We start from the raw sequence: 20281 nt of genomic DNA on the forward strand, positions 1-20281 counted from the left end.
GACTTAAACAATGTAAGACCCATTCTTAAACTATTGCCGCAATCTTGTTGTACTATTCTCTACGAATCTGATTTTGATGAAACGCTGATTCTCTTGAACTCCCTTCAAAGAATAGCGAGTGCACACTTCCTCCTAAAGGGAGACTTAGATAGAATCCTCTCCCGAAGATCCTTATGAACACGTTCACAATAGACACTATCTGTTTACAATGGACTAGATAGATATCCACAAGTACACTCAGCACTTTCACAAAGATTAAGGTGAACAAACTTAATATTTACAAATAAAAACACTCTTCAAAATAACACAATGTTTACAAATATTCCAAATTGAAGAGATGAAAATTCCAAAGGCCTTGGCAAGATATTTATAGGCAAGGAAATCATCTAAGGCCATCATTTTTTATATCTTTGAAATCAATTTGCAAATTTCTTTGATTTGGGAAATCAACCAGCCAAATGAATTTTGTGTCGACAGAAAAGGAAACTAATGAGTCAACAATATAATCAGTTTTATCTGGCAGAACGAACATGGTCATTTCTTTTGACAATGTTCATTTTCGACACCTTCTTTATTCCAGAATAAACATAATCCCTGAAAATAATCTCAAGATAATTGAAATACATATTTTTACCAAATATTGATTATTTGTGATAAATAAGGTAAAAATTATATTAACACTTAAAAGATATTTTCACACTAGAAAAGCAGCTGAATTAATTTGATATTTAAACCATGAATCAATAAGGATATGCTACTAATTTTCCTTAATAACTTTAAAATATTTTGTCTAAATTAAAGTTGGCCAATAAAGGATTTTACAATCTCCCCCTTTGGCAACTTGATAGAAAAAAATATTTTAAGAGTTTATTTTGAAAGATCCTGCAATGACAAACCAGGTTAGAGCAAATAGTAATGTAATTACTCCCCCTGCGAAAGACGTCTCAATTGTAACAAGGATCACAAACATGAAAAAAAAAAACAAAATAAACTGTTCAAAATAAACATTCTTACTCCCCCTTGTTGTCTAGCAATAAGCCAAAGGAGTAACAACACAAACAAAAGAAACCAAATGAAAAGACACTAAACAACGTTCTTTTACAATTTATTTAAACCAAAAAAGAGAAAAACAAAACAAAGCAGAAACAGATGGACTCATTTGGAAGGTCCCGCAGTAAATTGAGACATCATGGTCGAGACACAATTCTGGAGACTGTGAACTTCTGTCTAAACAGATTCTAGAGTGTCCTTGAGACCAGCGAGTTAAGTAATGACAGAATCAGCATCGCCAACCTTGAGACCAATCCCTTTAGTTGTCTTGATAGATGAGGATTCCTTCTTGAGTTTGTAATCTACACCGGTAGTGGGAGGTGTAACGATTTCATATTCCAACCGGAGAGATTTTTGAGAATCAAGAAACTTGTAGATCAAATGAGGAAACACCAAATATTGGCCTTTCTTTTTGGCTTTTCCTAAGGCAGTGATCTGATAAAAAATGAGAGCAACAAGGTCAACTTGGAGACCAGTCGCGACTTTGAACAGAAAGAAGCTCGTGTCAAAGGTAATGGTAGAGGTATGAGTGGTGGGAATCCAGTTGTTGATGGCAAATTTGTGAAGCACGACATAGGAATGAGTAAGATTGGTCACCTTGAGAACCGAGTGTTGTTCCCAAACCATATTCTGTCCCACCAACTCAGATAAGATCTTATCATTGTTGAACTCCACATCATCATTGAAAACAGCAGGAGGTAAATTGTGAACCTTGGCAATTTCAGCAGTACTAAACAAATACCAATGGCCCCGAACATAAACTTAACCAAACATAAAAGACTTGCTATCAAACAGATCGTCATTAAGATTAGCATAGAATTCTTGAAAAATCTGAGGAACAAAACCATCAAACCCAGTTAAAGAACCTAACCACCCTCGATCTTCAATATTCTTAATGACCCCAAACACTCTATGGGCAGAAAAAGAAATTTTTTTCTCATAGATAAAATCACGATGCACATAATGCTTCATATTTTTCTCATTGTCATTGACACAGAAATTCAAGGAGTGAGCTTTAAAGTTGAACCTGGACAGACTTTAGGATCCATTGGTGACTTTGTGCGAATCTCAGGAATTTTCACAGCTTTCTTTCCCTTTGGAGAAATAGGAGGGTCCTCAGATGGGTCAGTTTCGGCTTCAAATGCAACTTCATCATCAATAGAGGGATCATCTTCAAGGGGATCATCATCAGAAGGAACAAAAGCTTCAGAAGGGTCAGTTTCAAAAGAGGAACAGGGTGGAGGAATCTTCTTCACCTTCGACCAAAACTTGGAACGTGGAGTGGAACCCACGGGACAAGAGACCTTTGGAGTGGAATCCGAAGGATTAATAGCTTTGGACCGAGGGGATTTTCAAGAAGAGGAAACCTGGAAACACCCTTTGTTTTTTTTCTTGGGTGCAAGAACATCAGGGGATTCAGAGGAGTCAGAATGGGTTTTGGGCGAATCACCATCATGATCAAAGACATCATCTGAGAGGGAAGCTCGGACCTTTTTGGAAGACCTACAAACAGAGGTGAGCAGAGCCGCCAAAGGAGGTCCAGATGGTACTTTGGGGGCTTCGAGGTTAGGAATGACCACGACTTTGCTCGTGGTGATGGTTGCGTCAATGAGGTTAGGCAGAGACAAGGTACTCTTTCGAGCCTTTTTCTTGGTGAGAGATGGAGATGCAGTGTGACGCCCCACATCACTATGGCTGCTTTTTGGAATGACGACTGGCCCTACAAACCAAGACAAGTCTTTCCAGCGTGCTTTGTCCTCACTCGCACACTTCCTGGGAAAAATTCCCAGGAGGTCACCCATCCCTAGATTACTCCAGGCCAAGCACGCTTAACCATGGAGTTCTCAAGTGATGGGCTACCGAAAAGAAGATGCACCTTCCTGATATAGGTAGTACCCATCAATCCATTTAAGCCCTCTTCAACTGTGTAGTCCCATACCTACACAGTCTTAGAATCATTACACTTGACCTTCCCCAGGCGGTGTGGGATTGCACAGCTTACCCGGTCTTTCCCCTTACGGATCACGGGATTCTGACTGTCACATGCAGTCAACGAGCCAGCCTTCAAATCCTTGACAGACCGAGAGCCACTTCCTTTAGTTTTCGCCATGATTGCACAAGAAAGAGAGGAAACTGTCACAAGGAAAAAGGAAACCGAAAAAGAAGAGGAAGAAAGGTGGAGATGGTTGAGATAATGGGCCCAAGGATGTCCAAATATAAAGAAAGGGATAAATAGGGATTTGATCTTTTATTCCAACTTTTTTAGAATTAAATGGAATATACACTTTTAGAAAGTACACAATAATATCCCAAAAATAACTGCCAACAATTGTACACGACACAAAATTGGGAAACAAGCCAAAATATGAAACTTTTGATCTTAAAAAAATATGAGATAAGGACAAAAACAAAATTGATACAACATAACCTTTTTGACATACTCTGATTCATTTTTCCTTTGAAAGAATATATATATTATTATTTTTATTTAATTATATATATAACCAAATGTACCAAAAAAATATCCCATTTTGATTAGTGCTCAAAGTTTTCGTGCCCTTGCCTGTGTAGAGAGAAACAATCATTAATTTAAAATAATTTTTTACTATAAGGTTAGAAAATATATTTAATATAAATCATACTTTTTATTTTCAAAATAAAATATCACAAAATATTTACTCTCATCTCAAAAAATATTTTATTCAAATCATTTGTGTGTGTATAAGACTTACAAAATTTTCCAATAGTATATCTTAAGCATTTGTGTGTGATTGTGAAAGCAGAGATCATTACCCTGTGTGGTAATTTTTAGCCTTTTTCTCAAAGAGTACCCAAATTAGATGCTTTCACACTACACTGAAGGCTACATTTATCAGTGGTAGAGTATCTTCTACATAATTTTAGTTACATAGTTCCAACTTACTCAAAGCTAGCAATTTACACAACAGTGTAGGTAGCTCTATTCTAAGATGGAGCCTGACAATACTTTTCAAGGATCAAATGATCATACACTATAAACAGAGATTGATTTGAAAGAATATTAATTGGAGGGAGTATTTAATTTGATTTTTTTTTATATTTTAAAAAAAATGCATGATATATATTAACTATAAATTCTAACCTGAAGTAAAAATACATTTTGACATAATGATTAAGACTCTTTCGGTGAACAAGGACAAGAAGAAATTACACATATTTTTCTAGCACAGGGATATGGTACAACACAAACAAAAATTAATTAGGACATACCCCCAAGGATTTCCTGAGGGAATCAAACCTGACTGTATCAAGGGCTTTTGTAAAAATATCTGCAATTTGTTTGTCCGTCTTAATATATTCTAAGATCAAAGTTTTATTTTCAACAAGTTCCCTAATAAAATGATGTGTTTAGTGCGAGAGTGTTGAACAAGATTTTTTGAGATATTAATTGCACTAGTGTTATCACAAAAAATAGTCAAGGTTTTAAGATCAAACCCATAATCTGTCATCATTTGTTTCATCCATAATAGTTGAGTACAACAACTTCCTGCAACTATGTACTCAGCCTCAGCAGTTGACAAGGAGATTGAATTTTGTTTCTTGCTATGCCAAGAAACCAGATTGTTTCCCAGATAGAAACATCCACCACTTGTATTTTTTCTGACATCTGCATTGCCTGCCCAATTAGTATCACTAAAACAAACAAGGTTAGAGTTTGTTTCCTTTGAATACCAAATTCCATACTCCTGAGTACCATTCACATAGCGAATGATTCGCTTTACAGCTGTCACATGGGATTCCATAGGATCCCCTTGATATCGAGCACATACCCCAACATTGTAGCTAATGTCAGGACGACTAGCTGTGAGATACAAAAGACTTCCAATCATGCTTCTGTACAATGTTGGATCTACATTTACACCATTTTCATCCTTGGTTAGTTTGACCGTGGTTCCCATTGGTGTTTTGGCATGTTTAGCAGACTCCATCCTAAATTTCTTGACCAGTTTTTTTGCATACTTACTTTGAGAAATGAAGGTTCCATCTTCTGACTGTTTGACTTGCAGTCCTAGAAAATAGTTTAACTCACCTACCATGCTCATTTCGAACTCATTTGTCATTTTTTTGACAAATTCATGTACTAAGGTGTTAGAAGTAGAACCAAAAACAATATCATCAACATAGATTTGAGCAATAACAATATCAGAATCAAAATTTTTGATGAAAAGAGTTTTATCAACTCCTCCTCTTCTATAACCATTCAAAATAAGAAATTGAGTCAATCTTTCATACCAAGCTCTAGGAGCCTGTTTTAGACTGTAGAGAGCCTTTTTAAGATGAAAAACATGATCAGGATTATGTGGATCTTCAAAGCCTTTTGGTTGTTCAACAAATGCTTCTTCATTCAAAATTCCATTTAAAAAGGCAGATTTAACATCCATTTGGAATAATTTGAAACCAACAACACAAGCAATAGCCAATAGCAATCTTATTGACTCAAGTCTTGCGACGGGGGCAAAAGTTTCATCGAAATCAACTCCATCAATTTGAGTATACTCATGGGCAACTAGCCTAGCTTTATTTCTTATTATTGTACCGAATTCATCATTTTTATTTTTGAAGATCCATTTGGTACTAATAACATTGGTATGATTTGGTCTAGGAACAAGAGTCCATACCTCCTTTCTTGTGAATTGTTCTAATTCCTCTTGCATTGCTTTTATCCATGACTCATTCAAGGCTTCTTTCGCATGTTTTGGTTCAAAGCTAGATGTAAAGCAAACAAATTGAACCAAATTCACTTACCTTTTTCTTGTCACCATGCTTTCTTTAATATCACCAAGAATGAGATCTGAAGGATGATTCTTTTTAATTATGGTAGAAGGTTCTCTCTGTATTGAATCTGTGATGATTTCTAGCCCTTCCTTTGTTGGTCATTCAGATGATGTTGGAACAGATTCAGCTTTTGTTGCAACAGTTTTTGTATAAGAGGGCACAACATCACCTATTGTCACTGCAGGAGATTCTGTCTGAGAGGTTTCCGCAATGAACCTATCAATTTCTTCTACATTGGAATATTCAGAAAAATCTTTTAAATCATCAACAACAACATTGGATGATTCCATAACAGTTTGAGTTCTCATGTTATAAACACGAAAGCTCTACTATTCATAGAATATCCAAGAAAAACTCTTATATAACTTTTTGAATCAAATTTTCCAATATTCTCACAATCTCTAAGAATATATCATATACACCCAAAAACACGAAAATAACTTACATTGGGCTTTTTACCTTTCCAGATTTCGTAGGGAGTTTTGGAGGTACCTGGGTGAAGAAACACTCGATTGATTGTGTAGCAAGCAGTGAATATTGCCTCTGCCCACAATCGTTTGGAGAGTTTCTTATTGTTTAGCATTACTCTGGCCATCTCCTGCAAGGTTCTATTTTTCCTCTCAACAACCCCATTTTGTTCAGGAGTCTTGGGAGCTGAGAACTCATGAGAAATACCCAGAGATTTACAAAAATCATCATAAAAAGTATTCTCAAATTCCTTACCATGATCACTTCTGATTCTCATAATCTTACATATATTGCAATCCTTTTCAACTCTTAATTTAATGCAAAGATTTTTAAAGGCATCAAACGTGTTTGATTTACCCCTTAAGAAGTCAACCCAAGTGAAACGAGAAAAATCATCAACACACACAAAGATGAAACTTTTTCCATTAATACTTTCAACTTGAATAGGACCCATGAGATCCGTATGCAAGAGTTCAAGAACTTTTGAAGTATTAATTCATGTAACGCTTGTGTGGGAGTTTTTTAATTGTTTCCCCAACTAACATGGTTCACATTTACCTGCAGATTCTTTACCAAATTTGGGTAACCCACAAACTAACCCTGCACTTGCAATCTTTTTCAAACTTTTGAAATTTATGTGACCCAGTTTTTCATGCCATAAGTTAGTGGTATTACTTTATAGCCGAATGACATGTGAGGGTTGGCGAAAGAGTATAACAATTATCAATATATCTATATCCTTTTAATACACTCATACCATTTTGATCAATAACATTGCAATCATCATGAGAAAAATTTACTTTGAAGCCTTGATCACAAAATTGACTTACACTAATTAAATTAGCCTTAAGGCCTTCAACAAGTGAAACGTTTCTCAATGTTGGTAATCCATCAAGACATAGGGTACCTTTTCCAACAATATTACCTGACATACCATCACCAAAAGTTATAGCACCACATTTCAAAGATTTAAATTTGTGAGTATATTTGCATCACCTGTCATATGTCTAGAACATCCACTATCAAAATACCAAGAGTTAGAGGCATAAGATTTATGACAAGTAAAAGCAGGAAGACAATTTGTTTTTGCTTTTTCAATCCAAACACTTTTTGAAGGTTTTTTCACAACCTGTTTTGTTTTACTATAATGATTTAAATAATTATTTTTGAAAAAATTCATCATAGTAAAACATCTGGACCAGATGTGCCCTTTAACTCCACAAAAATGACAAATTGGAATGAACCGATCTGTTTTATTTCTTTTGAGAAACTTGGCATGTTTAACAGATGTGGAAACAGATTGAACTTTTGTAGCATCACCTGTCTTAGATGTACCTGCAAAAACGTTAGTGGTTGACCCAGAATGAATGCCAGATTTCACAAAAATGGTTTTTCCTTTCGATTTAAAACCATCAGATCCTAATCCAGAAAAATTACCAGCTTTTTGTCCTGCACCAATAACATCATCCAAGATCCTAGAATTTGGATTAATGATTTTAACACCTTTTACCATGTGGTTAATTTCATTTGATAATCTCTTAATTTCACAATCTTTGGCAATAGCTTTATCCTCAAGTTTCTTCACAGTATTTTCAAGTTCATCATTCTTTTCCTGTAAGGATTTGTTATTGCTTGCCATTAAGCGATTATCAGAACAAACCTTTAACCATTGATCATACATATCTTTGTATGATTCTTTTATAGAGTCCTCATCTAGATCAGACTCACTGGATTCACATTCAGAATTTTCTTCATGAATTGTGTTGTTTAGACAAACAACCCTTTTCTTAACCTGCGAATTTAAAGTTAATCCAGAAACAACAAAGGTTAAGGCAAGGCCTGAGTTATCTTCTTTGTCGTTACTTTCAGAGTCCTGATCACTCCAAGTAGCTGCCATTACCTTTTTATTTTTCTTCAGTGTATTGGCACATTCAGATTGAATATGACCAAATCCTTCACATTCCCTGCATTGCACACCTCTTTTATTGCTATTGTCAAAAGGTTTAGAGAATTGATTACCTTTGGAAGATTTGAACGTGGATTTTTTGTTACCAATCTTTTTCATGTATTTTTGAAAATTTTTGGTCAGCAAGGCCATTTCGTCTTCACCATCATTTTCATCTGAATCTTTTATTTTTGATGATTTGAGAGCAACTGATTTTCTTTGGGAGCTCTTGGTTTTTCCTTTTGACGAATTTTCTGATTGAGTTCAAGCGTTCGCAATGAACCCATCAACTCCTCTACTTTCATTGTTTCGAGATCTTTTGCCTCCTCAATTGCTGTGAGCTTTGTTTGAAACCTGTCAGGAAGCACTCTAACAATTTTTTGAACTAACACATTGTTGACGGTGAGAACTCGTCAATGAAGTTAAGTTAGAAAAATCAAGGTCTATTGCTTATCAATGAAAAACTTCAACAATGCAATCAGAGACTTAGAAACTTAGAAAATAGTTCCAGAAGAAAAATGGGGAAAGGAACTTGTATTCCTTTGTTGTCTCCAGCTACAGTGTTTTTTCCAACCCCCTTCAATGTTGAAGTGGGATTCCCTTTATAGTGGGCTCTAATGGCCCTTGATACATTGTGGTCCAGGGGACCAGATTGTACACAAGTACATTGTTAGGATAGTTGTAGCAGGTGTAGTGGTGTTGGCTCCAGTACATAGTCAAGGTCCGTGGGGTTGTCTCCACTATTTAGTACGAGTGTCAGAGGAGTGGGGCCAGGCGTAGTGGTGGAGGTGGTGGTGGTGTCGACTCTGACATCTGACCAGAGACATACAGGCCATGTCCCCTCTCCTAGTACTCCCACTACTTGTCTGGCATGAGTATTCAGATCAGACATACGGGGTCTTAAAGGTCGTACCCCGTACAAGATCGTACTGGTACAATCCTTTTGAATTATACTTGGGCTTTTAACTCTAAATGTTGGAGTCTCCATAGGTCTTCATAGGAGACATCCACTTGAGGTGCAGAGTGCGAGACACCTGGTGCATGCACGGGTCGTGGCGCGAAACGGGGCTCTTGGGACCTTGGTGCGAGACGCGCAAAGCACCTCAAGGCCACCCACGAGACGTGGGTGATAGGTGCGTGAGATGCCACTCCTGGCGTAACATCTATTGGCACGCGAGACAGCCGTGGGTGTCCGAGGCGACGTGGCCTCGCAAAATGCCTGGGTGTGCGAGGTGAGGTGCTCCCTCGCGAGGTCCTGGTGGCGCGAGACGCTTCCTCGTGAGGCCCTGGTGGCGCGAGATGGTTGTGGGTGTCTGAGGCAATGTGGCCTCGCAAGACGCCTGGGCATGCGAGGCGAAGCGCTCCCTCACGAGACCCTGGAGGCGCGAGACGCTCCCTCGCAAGGCCCTGGTGGTGCAAGACGCTCCCTCGCGAGGCCCTGCACGCGCGGATCCCAGGTGGTGTCGTGAGGCCCTGGTGGTGTCGCGAGGCCCTGCGCACGCGAATCCCAAGTGGTGTCGTGAGGCCCTATGTGCGGATCCCAGGTGGTGTCGCGAGGCCCTGCACGCGGGTCCCAGGTGGTGTCGTGAGGAGTGTCACGAGACCCTACGTGCAGATCCCATGTCGCGAGGCCCTTCGCTCGGATCCCAGGTGGTGTAGCGAGGCCACGCTAAGGATCCCACTCGAGTGGAGGCAGTCGCGAGATAGGTCTCGCGAGGGGAAAATGCGTGTGAGACGGGGCGCTGCCTGGTGTGCAAGCCGTGGCCTCATTGGGTATGCTGAGTGGAGGTAGTCGAGAGGCTATTGCACGAGGCGTGGCCTCGCCGGGTGCATGGGTGCTAGGCACACTGAAAATAGCCTCACTTGCCTCCTTGCGAGAAGATGGTGGCCCAAGGGCGTTGTGGCACAAGCATGTATTTAGGCGTTTAGGGGACCTTAGCGTGTGCTTTGGACCTTTCATAAGTACGGCATTTTGAGCATCCAAATTTTCCTCCCAGTCTAGGAGAGGGCCTTTAGGCACTCTGGTAGACTTTTCGATATGGTGTCTTGAAAGCATGGGTGGTGTTAGTGGTGATCCTTGGGATTTCTTGAGATTGATCATGAGCCTATTGTTTTGCTTCGTGGATCCCAATCTAGATGTCAAGCTCCCTTCTTGGCCATTGATCAGTCTTTAGGTTCGATGGTTAAGATGAGCCTACGACTCCTATAAATAAGCCTTCATATCTAGCCTATTATTTACACTTTACCTCTTCAGCTTAGTGGTTTTGGGATCCTTGCTCCTTTCAAGAGGTAAGGGGTTCAATCCCCCACAACCTCACTTTTGCTTTTTTTTTTTTTTTTTTTTTAAATTTAAGTTCATTTCTTGTATGTCTATATCCATGCAGGTACTTGAGGACTAAAACACATTTTTCCTTTGTTTTTGTAGACGCGTACTTTCAACCCCTTGCTTCTCTTCAACTGCGACGGTGGTTTTGGCCCTCGACCTCCTTTTGACCACGACAGCACCCAATTTTACTCGCTTGAGGGATACTTTCTTTCTCCCTTATGTTTATTGGGTCTAGATTAGCACCACTCGAGATGGGGTACTTTGGTTTGAGCTCGTCGTGAGTTAACCCAGTTGCATGCCCTCATTCATACCCCGCAGTTGGTCATTTAGAGCGCTTATGCCTAGAGGTTTTGAGCCCATTCCTTTGTGTTTTGTAGAAATCCCTTCATTTATACGTGAACCCTATTTACTTATGAGACGAGGTCCCATGGCATGTGAAGGATCATCTGGTGTTCCATCGGGGGTTGAGTTTGTAGACTTATCTTCAGACTCGGAGTCCTCCGAAGACAACCTTCACCAAGACTATGACACCTTGAGGCAAGCCCGTATTCGTCATCTTGAGCACATGGCTGAACTTAGAAGTAAAATCTAGGTGGTAGAGAGCGAAATAGACTCATTTCTGAGGGGAGACGGAGTATCTTTCCCCCTTGACCTTAACAACCATGTAGCGAACCTTAGGGTGACCCTTTTAGATTTGCAGATGGAGTTGGGGTTTATGGAGGGAAATCTCCCGCCTGAGCCTCCTACCCTATTTTACCCTAATGAATGTCATGGGTCCATCCCATCTTCTCCTCAACCCTTGTTCTCGGTCTACCCTTGCTTAGCGCTTTCACACTCAGTGCCTCGGTGGAAGACCCTTGCTAGGAAGAAAAAATGGAGGGTAAAGTGCCCTGTTTCTACCTCACCTTTTTCTTTTGGTTTTGTAGATATGTTGAAGAGAGTATGATGATAGGTGGCCCCTGAGCAACCAGAATCTGGTCCCCTGTTGGCATCTACTCTGGTGTCCCACGTGTCCGAGAACAAACTGCCAGAATTAGCAGAGAAATACTGTGTTAGCCCGGAGTACAAGCTATATGTTCCTTCGAACAAGTGCTGGGATGTCAACCCTACTCAGGGCTTTGTGGCCATGAGTGAGCACATCTCAAAGGTGGGCGGTACAATCCCATTATACCCATTTTCCCACATGGTTCTCAACCATTTCGACATTGCTCTGCTTTAGTTGGCACCCAACAGCTAGCTGACTTTGAGCTGCCTCTTTATGGCATATATGGAGCATAACGGGCGTGCTCCCTCGGCTCAGGAGGTGCATTACATGTACAACCTCATGCCCACCCCTAGATCCAAAGGCTTTTATTTCCTGTAGAAAGCCAATTCTACTATCTCCTTGATAGAGGGTTCTGTGTCCAACCCAGGGACCTGGAAGCAGGACTTCTTCTTTGTGAAAGGTCCCATTTATGTTCGTGAGCACTTTCGCTCAGCTCCTAGTAAGTACTTCAAGTTTTTATTTTATTTTGAACTGACTGATTTGGAACTTACATTCATATTTGTAACTGTGTTGATTGTGCATAAAACTTCATCGTTCCCAGCGTTTCCAAGTTGGAGGCGCAGGCGGTGAGCAAACTTATCGACGATGACCATGCCAAGAAAATGGCTGCCCGTCTCTTCACCGTGGCCAACCTCAACCGTTACAACCTATCCACAGTTTCCAGTCTGGGTTGTTGTGGCATATTTCTGAGCAGAAGAAAAAGGCTATTTTGGCTGAACCACACTAGGATGGGGGTGAGGCAAAGTGTGTGCTAGAGGGGGTCTCCCCAAGACATAGGCAACCCCGTCGATCATCTCTGTCTCCCAGGGGGTGCCCTCCTTTAGCCCCTATAGACCATGACATAGCCTCCCACTCCCACAATCAATAGGCCATGTCGAAGGGCTTCGTCTGTCCTTATTCTGAGGACTTTGATGCTTTCCCTCGGGCTTCCCTCAATCCTAGTCCATCGGGGGCTTATTTTTCTGATCTTCCTGTGTCCCCTCCTCCTTCGGTGAATGAGTCATTTATCCCTACCCAGCCAGGCGCCCTTGGCTCGGAGGAGGCACCTTGGGTGGGCCGCATGGAGACCTCTTATGGGCAATGGTATGTCCAGGTCACCACGAATCTTCCTGAGGCTGATTGGAGAGGTCTTGGGAGTTTCACCATGTCGGAGCTTAGGGAGACTCTTGTGTGCTCCGCCACTTGGGTGAGTTCATGCATCTTACATCAGCCTTACCCCTTTTCTCTCTTTTTTTTCTTTTCTTATCATCGTTATAGTTATTTTTCTTGTGCATACTTATACAGTGGCTCAACGATTTGCCAACTCGGCTCAGGACCTCTCCGTGTCGAATGCCGAAAGGGAACGTCTAAAGGTCCAGGTCCAGGGGCTCGAGAGGGAACTTTCTGAAGCCAAACCTAAGCTTGAGAAGGCCCTGGCGAAGGCCTCTTCATCTTCAAAAAAGAAGAAGAGGGCGACCGCCAAGGCCGTGATACTGCAGGAGAAGGTCACTTGCTTAGAGGCCAACCTTGAGTGTGCAAAGGCTACCATCGCAACGTTGCAGGGGAGGGTCATTTCCTTAGAGGCGGATAAGGCTGATATTGAGTATAGATCCATAGAGCGTGCTCTCTAAAGAGTATGGAGGCAAAATCCTAACATAAATTTCTCCTCCTTTTGTGAGCACGCCGTTGCCAGGGTGGCTGAGTGGAACGCCTACGGTAGGAGGCCTTGAGATCTTGCTTCTGCAATTTTTGTCGTTCATTCCAATGTGGTTGTATGCTCATTTGAGCCTTATTTTGCTTGTAATTTCTCTGATTCCTATTACATTATCAAAACTCTTTTTTTTTTATATATATATACATATGTGATCATTCATCTTTATTCCTCTATGTTCGAGGTCCTTTTGAGCCCGTACAATGGGGTTCGATAGGTTCTCTTTTTTATTTATCAGGCTTGAGGTCCTTTGGAGCCCATGCGAAGGGGTTCAATAGGTCCCTCTTTGGTGCCTCTTGATTGTACCTATAAGGATATATTGACCCTTTGGGTTCTCGTTATCCTTTTATATATTTTTGCGCGAGCTTATTATTTCTTGCGAGAAGCGTCCTTCTCGTCATTATTCATAGTACTATTTTTGCAAGGTCTCTTTTAGGACCCTTTTTGGGTAGATGGCTTGGTGGCCGCTCTAGGCTTATTGGTGGGTGCTTCTCATGAGGCACTTCCTCTTGTGGAAGCATTTACTCTTATTAGGATGCTTTTCTTGTAGGACCTTTTGACCTCCTTGATGTTCGTAAGGGTAGCTAATCCTTGTGAACTCAAGCGATGCCTTACAAGCTCTTCTTCTTTATTTATAAGGGGGATCCTTTTAGGATCCTGATATAAGGGGTCCTTTTAGGATCCTCCTGATAAGGGGTCCTTCTAGGATCCTCCTGATATAAGGGGTTCTTTTAGGATCCTCCTGATATAAGGGGTCCTTTTAGGATATAGGTGTCTCGTTTGGGACCCCCCCTTTTTTTTTTCGACCCCCTATGTACTCTGCCCCCCAAGTGGTTGGTGAGATTTATCTCGACAGACACTTTGATCATTCCATTCATGCACTTTGATAATCATTTTGCTTAAACAAGAAACTTTACTACATATTCACTTAATGTCACAACACATTCATTGAAAATAGGTGAAGTACATGGTAACTTAATGTGACTTGTTCTTGCTAAACATTAAGGAGTTCACATTGAACTTATAACTATTACATTTAACCTACACATTAGACAGGTCAATAACAACCTTGCCTCAACATGGAAGTTGTTGCTGACATGTGGCTAGCCTCAGTTGTGCCCTGTCTCTTTTAGCTTCCAACAAAACCAAATTCCCGGCTAATGCTGCGATATTGGCTTGATCATCATATGCTTGTGTGTGGATGGAGTTAATCTTCAGTTCTATTGGAAGGACAACCTCGCAGCCATAGGCTAAGGCAAAAGGTGTCTCTCCCGTGGTGGAATGAGGTGTGGTCCTGTAGGCACAAAGCACATTGGGAAATTCTTCGACCCAGGCCCCTTTCAACTTTTCCAACTTTGTTTTCAAGTTCCTTTTTAGGATCTTGTTGATGGCATCCACTTGTCCATTGGCTTGTGGGTGTACTACAGCGGAGAAACTCCTCTTGATCCCTTTTTCCTTGCAATATTCCTCAAATACTCCTTCAAATTGTGTCCCATTGTCGGAGATTATCTTCTAGGGTACTCCAAACCTGCAGACGATAAATGTGTTGACGAAGGTGGTGATTTTCTTAGCCGTTATGTTGACTAGAGGCTCTGCTTCCACCCACTTATTAAAATAATCGACTGCTACCACCACGTATTTTGTTCCTCCTCTTCCTGCTGGCAATGCTCCAATTAAGTCAATCCCCCACACAGTGAAGGGCCACAGACTGGTCATGCTCACCGGCTCATTTGGTGGCTGTTTGGGGTAATTTGCATGCCTCTGCCATTTGTCACACCTCTTCATAAAATCGCTCGCGTCCTTCTCCATGGTAGGCCAATAATACCCCTGGCAGATGGCCTTTTTTGCCGTGGACTGCCCCCCAGCATGATTTCCACATTCCCCTTCGTGTATCTCTTGTAGAATTTTTAAAGCCTCTCCCTTATTTACGCACTGTAGGAGCAAGGTAGAGAAGCCTCTCTTATATAAGACCCCGTCTACTAGGGTGTACAGGGCAGCTTTGTAAGTCAGCCTACGGGCATCTTTTTTGTCCAAAGGCAAGGCCCCATCACTTAAGTAATTCACGATGGGTGCAAACCATGACTCCCTCGGGCTATTGACCATATGGATCAATTCTTCTGCTATGCTCGTCTTGGAGAGGTATTCGACTGGGATGGACTCAAGTGTGTCTTCATCTTGAGTAGAGGCGAGTTTTGCAAGTGCATCGGCGTTTCTGATTTGCTCCCTTGGGATCTGTTCTATGGTGCATTTTTTGAACTGATCCAAATACCCCTTCACCTTGGCAAGATATGCAGCTATTTTTGGGCCTCTAGCTTGATATTCCCCTTTCACCTGAAACACCACGAGCTGTGAGTCACTAAAGACATGCAAATGGGTTACATTTAACTCCTTAGCTAGCCGCAGGGCAACCAACAGTGCCTCGTACTCTGCTTCATTGTTGGAAGCTTCGAATCTGAATCTCAAGGCCCAATACATCGTGTGCCCCTTAGGTCCCGTCAATACTATGCCAGCATTGGCTCCTCCTTCATTAGATGCCCCATCTACGTTAGTACAGTGATGGGGTGAGCTTGGAAGTATGGTTGCAGCTTTCTTGAGGCTAAGATCAAGCAGTAGGCTAATTTTTCAATGGGTGGATACCGCAGCTCTGCTCCTATTAGCCTTTTGCTTACATCATATACGACCTTCTGCACATTTTCCTCCTCCCTTACCAAGACAGCACTTGCAGCATATTCTGTGACCGCCAAATAGATGAACAAAGTTTCCTTTTCAAATGGTTTAGATAGAATCAATGGCTGCGATATATGAGACTTTCAAGCTTGAAAAGCCTCTTCGCACTCCTCTGTCCACTCGAATTTCTTATTGCCTCTAAGTAGATTAAAAAATGGGACACACTTATCTGTCGATTTGGAGATAAATCTACTTAGAGCAGCGATTCTTCGGGGTAAACTTTGAACATCTTTGATCTTCATTGGCGATTTCATGTCGAACAGGGCCTTGATCTTTTCGGGATTAGCTTTAATTACTCGTGAGTTTACTATAAATCCCAAAAATTTCCCTAATCTGACTCCGAAGGAACACTTAAGGGGATTCTGTTTCATCTGATACTTGTTCAAGAGGTTGAAGCATTCTTGCAGATCCTCAATGTGTCCCTCTGCCTTTTTTGACTTAACCAGCATGTCATCAACGTATACTTCCATGTTTGTACCATCAGCTCTTTAAGCATGTGATTGACCAATCACTGGTAAGTCGCACCAGCGTTTTTCAAACTGAAGGGCATTACTATGTAACAGTAAAGCCTTGTATCGGTCTGAAAGCTAGTGTGATCCTCATCTGGTGGATGCATACTGATCTGATTGTACCCAGAGTACGCATCCATGAATGAAAGGATCTCGTGTCCTGCAGTGGCATCGACCAGCTGATTGATTGTAGGGAGTGGGAAACAATCTTTAGGGCAGGCTTTATTAAGGTCTATGAAATCCACGCATGTTCTCAATTTGCCATTCAGCTTTGGAACCAATACGGGATTAGAGACCCATGATGCATAAAACGCTACCCTGATGAATCCGTTCTCCTTTAGCTTCTCGACTTCTTCCTTTAAAGCTTTTGATCTATCTTTGTCGAGCAACCTTCTTTTCTATTGCATTGGTGGAAAACTTTTGTCTATGTTCAGGACATGGAAAATAACTGCTGGGTCAATTCCAACCATGTCTTTATGTGACTAGGCAAAGACTTCCTAGTTTTTCTTCAGAAATTCCACCAGCTTTTGCTTTGCCGTTGTCTCTAAGTTTTTATCGACTTTCACAACCCTGGTCGGATCTGCTTCATCGAGTTGGACCTCCTCGAGGTCCTTGATTGGTCCCACTTCTTCCTAAAAATCCCCAAAGCGAGGATCCAAATCCTTATCCTCCCTTTGGGCAATACCCTATTTAGTGAAGTGCTCACCTGATTGGGCTTGTGTTTCATTGGTCGTCTGCAACTCTTTTCCGGCGGCTTCCCTCGATCCACCTTTCTTCACCTTAGATATCGAGGAGTTGTAGCACTCCCTAGCTTCTCATTGGTTTCCCAATAAGTATCATATCCCTACGTCAGTTGGGAATTTCATGGCAAGGTGCCAAACCGAGGTCACAGCTCGCAGGTTGACCAGAATAGGCCTTCCAATTACAGCATTGTACGCGAAAGGACAATCAACTACTATAATAGTGAGTAATGTCCTGTTCGAGGGCATCGTTCCTGCTATAACTGGGAGCCTAATCGACCCTGTTGGAGCGAGCCCTTCGCCAGAAAATCCGTATATGGTTTGGTTGCACAGCTCCAGGTCCTTGACAGACAACTTCATCCTCTCCAGCGAAGATTTATACAAAATATTGACTGAGCTCCCTGTGTCAACCAACACCCTCTTAACCATCATGTTCGCAATCTAGACATCCACGACCAGCAGGTCCGAATATGGGAATCAGACGCGCTGAGCATCCTCCACAGAGAAAGTTATTAACTCTTCCTCTGTTCGAGCTTTTTTAGGCGCTCGATCCTCCGCACTCATCATCTCGATGTCTTGGTAGTGGCGTAAGGTCCGAGCGTATCGCTCCCTTGCCTTCCCACTATCTCCTGCAAGGTGTGGGCCGCCACATATGGTGAGTAACGTACCTGCCACAAGAGCTGGCTGTAAAGGTGGTGAGCGTTGGCGTGCAGGCGCCTGCTCATTTCCTCCTTGAGCATCTCGTTGAGAACCTCCTGTGGCTCACACGTATCTTCTTAGGTGTCCTTGTCTGGCAAGGAACTCAATCTCGTCCTTCAACAGGTTACACTCATTAGTGTCATGACCGTAGTCATTGTGAAAATGACAAAATTTTGTTGTATCTCTCTTGGAGATATCCTTCCTTATAGGAGCTGGTCGCTTATAAGGGACATTGGAGTTGGTCGCCTGGTAGACCTCTGCTCTACTCTCGACAAGGGCTGTATAGTTGGTGAATCTTGGCTCATACGTATTGCCTTTGGGACATTTAATCTCGGACATTGATGGCTCATTGTTTGCCCTTTTTCCACCGTTTTTACCATTCCTGTTCCCATTGCCTTTGTCGTTGCCATTGGGTTTATCCGGCCCGTTGGCGGCTTTGGCAAGATCTTCCTTTGGTCCCTTGTCTTTTGCAGGCGATTTCCCCTTGTTGGCAATAACATCCTCAAGCTTGATATACTGATCTGCTCGATCAAGAAATTCCTGGGTACTCCTCACCCCATTCTTTCTTAGGCTGTTCCAGAGGGGAGAATGGTGCCTTACCCCGGCACTAAGGGCCATCATCTTTCCTTTGCTGCCCACTGTTTTAGCTCCAACAACTGCTCGCATGAAATGCTGGACGTACTCCTTCAAGGATTCCCCCTCCTTGTGTCGAATCTCGACCAGCTGGTTGGCCTAAGTGGGGTGTACACGACCATCGTAAAATTGTCCGTAGAATTCCTTCACGAACATTTCCCATGATACTATACTAGCAGGAGGGAATTTAAAGAACCACTCCTGAGCAGTGTCAGATAGGGTGGTTGGGAAGATCTTGCAGCGGGCATCGTCTGACACCTTATGGATGTCCATCTGTATCTCAAACTTGTTTACATGAGATACTGGGTCCCCATACCCATCGAAGTTTGGCAGTATTGGCATCTTGAACTTGCTAGGGGTTTCTGCTGCAGCAATCCTCTGTACAAACAGAGTACCCCTCCTCCGATCATACTCGATGTGGGATGTCCGGCTTCCCACCAGCTACTGGACAGCCTGATTTAGTGCATCAATTTGGGCCTGTACATCGTCTGGGATCGCTAGGGTGACTGGTGCTGGAGGAGTGTACTCATCGTGCCTCTCGCGCCTGTCGTTGAGCATGTTCTTCAGGTCATCATCTCTTCGCCTTTGCTTGCTAGCGCCCAACCGATCAAAGACGTTATTCTGTCTAGGCTGCCCCCTAGTGTTTTGGCTCGTAGGCCTATTTTCTCTTGGTGGGGGGTTCCTATCTCCTCCTCTTCCTTCATGCCCTAGACCAGCATTTCTCCTGCCAGAGTTAGCTTCATTGTAATCATGGCTGTCCCTAAACTACGACCGACTATAGCGCGACCGGCTGGTCACACTGTTTCCTCCTCTAGTTGGCATCTCACGAGGGTTAGGGGGAGGCCTGCGTTGGTCGGTGGGTCCCCGTGCATTATTATGCCGTGGGGGTCCCCTAACCGTAGAGCCTGACTCAGTGTGCCTTCTATTAGTAGAAGGACGTTTCCCCCTGGTCGGTGGATTTGGCTCATCGGCCACTCGGCGTCTAGGGCTTCGGGGAAGCTGCCCAGCCCTATTCTGCCACCGGCGCTGGGAATCGCCTTGACCAGCTTGAGAAGGTGGCTGCTGCTCAGGATCCTAAATTAGGATATCCTGTTGAGTAGCAGGCAGTTCCTCCGGCCTTTGAGGGCTTGTTGGTTGAAGCGGAGGACTCGGATTTGGGGCCCGTTGTGGTGGTGCATTTGGTGGCTGATCCGGTTGAGAAGCCGGCGCAGCTTTCCCCAGAGCCAACTGAATGGCTGCTTCTAGAGCAGCTATGGCATCTCTCTGCCGGCAGTCCATGTCTACCTACCGCTCATTTAGTTCCTAATGCTGACGCTCGATTTCCCTCTGCTGTAGCGCTAAGGTCTCCGCCACATTCTCTTGATTGGCCAACTCGTCCTGCAATACACTCAGTGTTGTCCTTAGCATGTCAGAATCCATTTCATCCTCCTTAAAATCCAAGTGTGGCTCATTTTCATCCACATTTGGAGGAGGAGGCTGAGTGGATGCAACGCCAGAAGTTTGCCCAGTTCTCTTTTCACACCAATTAAGATCTTTTGGATCTCACTTTCTTTTCACACCCCCGATTCTGACATGTTTAACCGGCAAATGATCTGAAACATGTGCTAATTGTTCGAGGATGTCTTGAATACTAA

The sequence above is a fragment of the Humulus lupulus genome, chromosome 3 (genome assembly GCF_963169125.1).
Source record: "Humulus lupulus chromosome 3, drHumLupu1.1, whole genome shotgun sequence".
In the NCBI taxonomy this organism is placed as follows: Eukaryota; Viridiplantae; Streptophyta; class Magnoliopsida; order Rosales; family Cannabaceae; genus Humulus; species Humulus lupulus.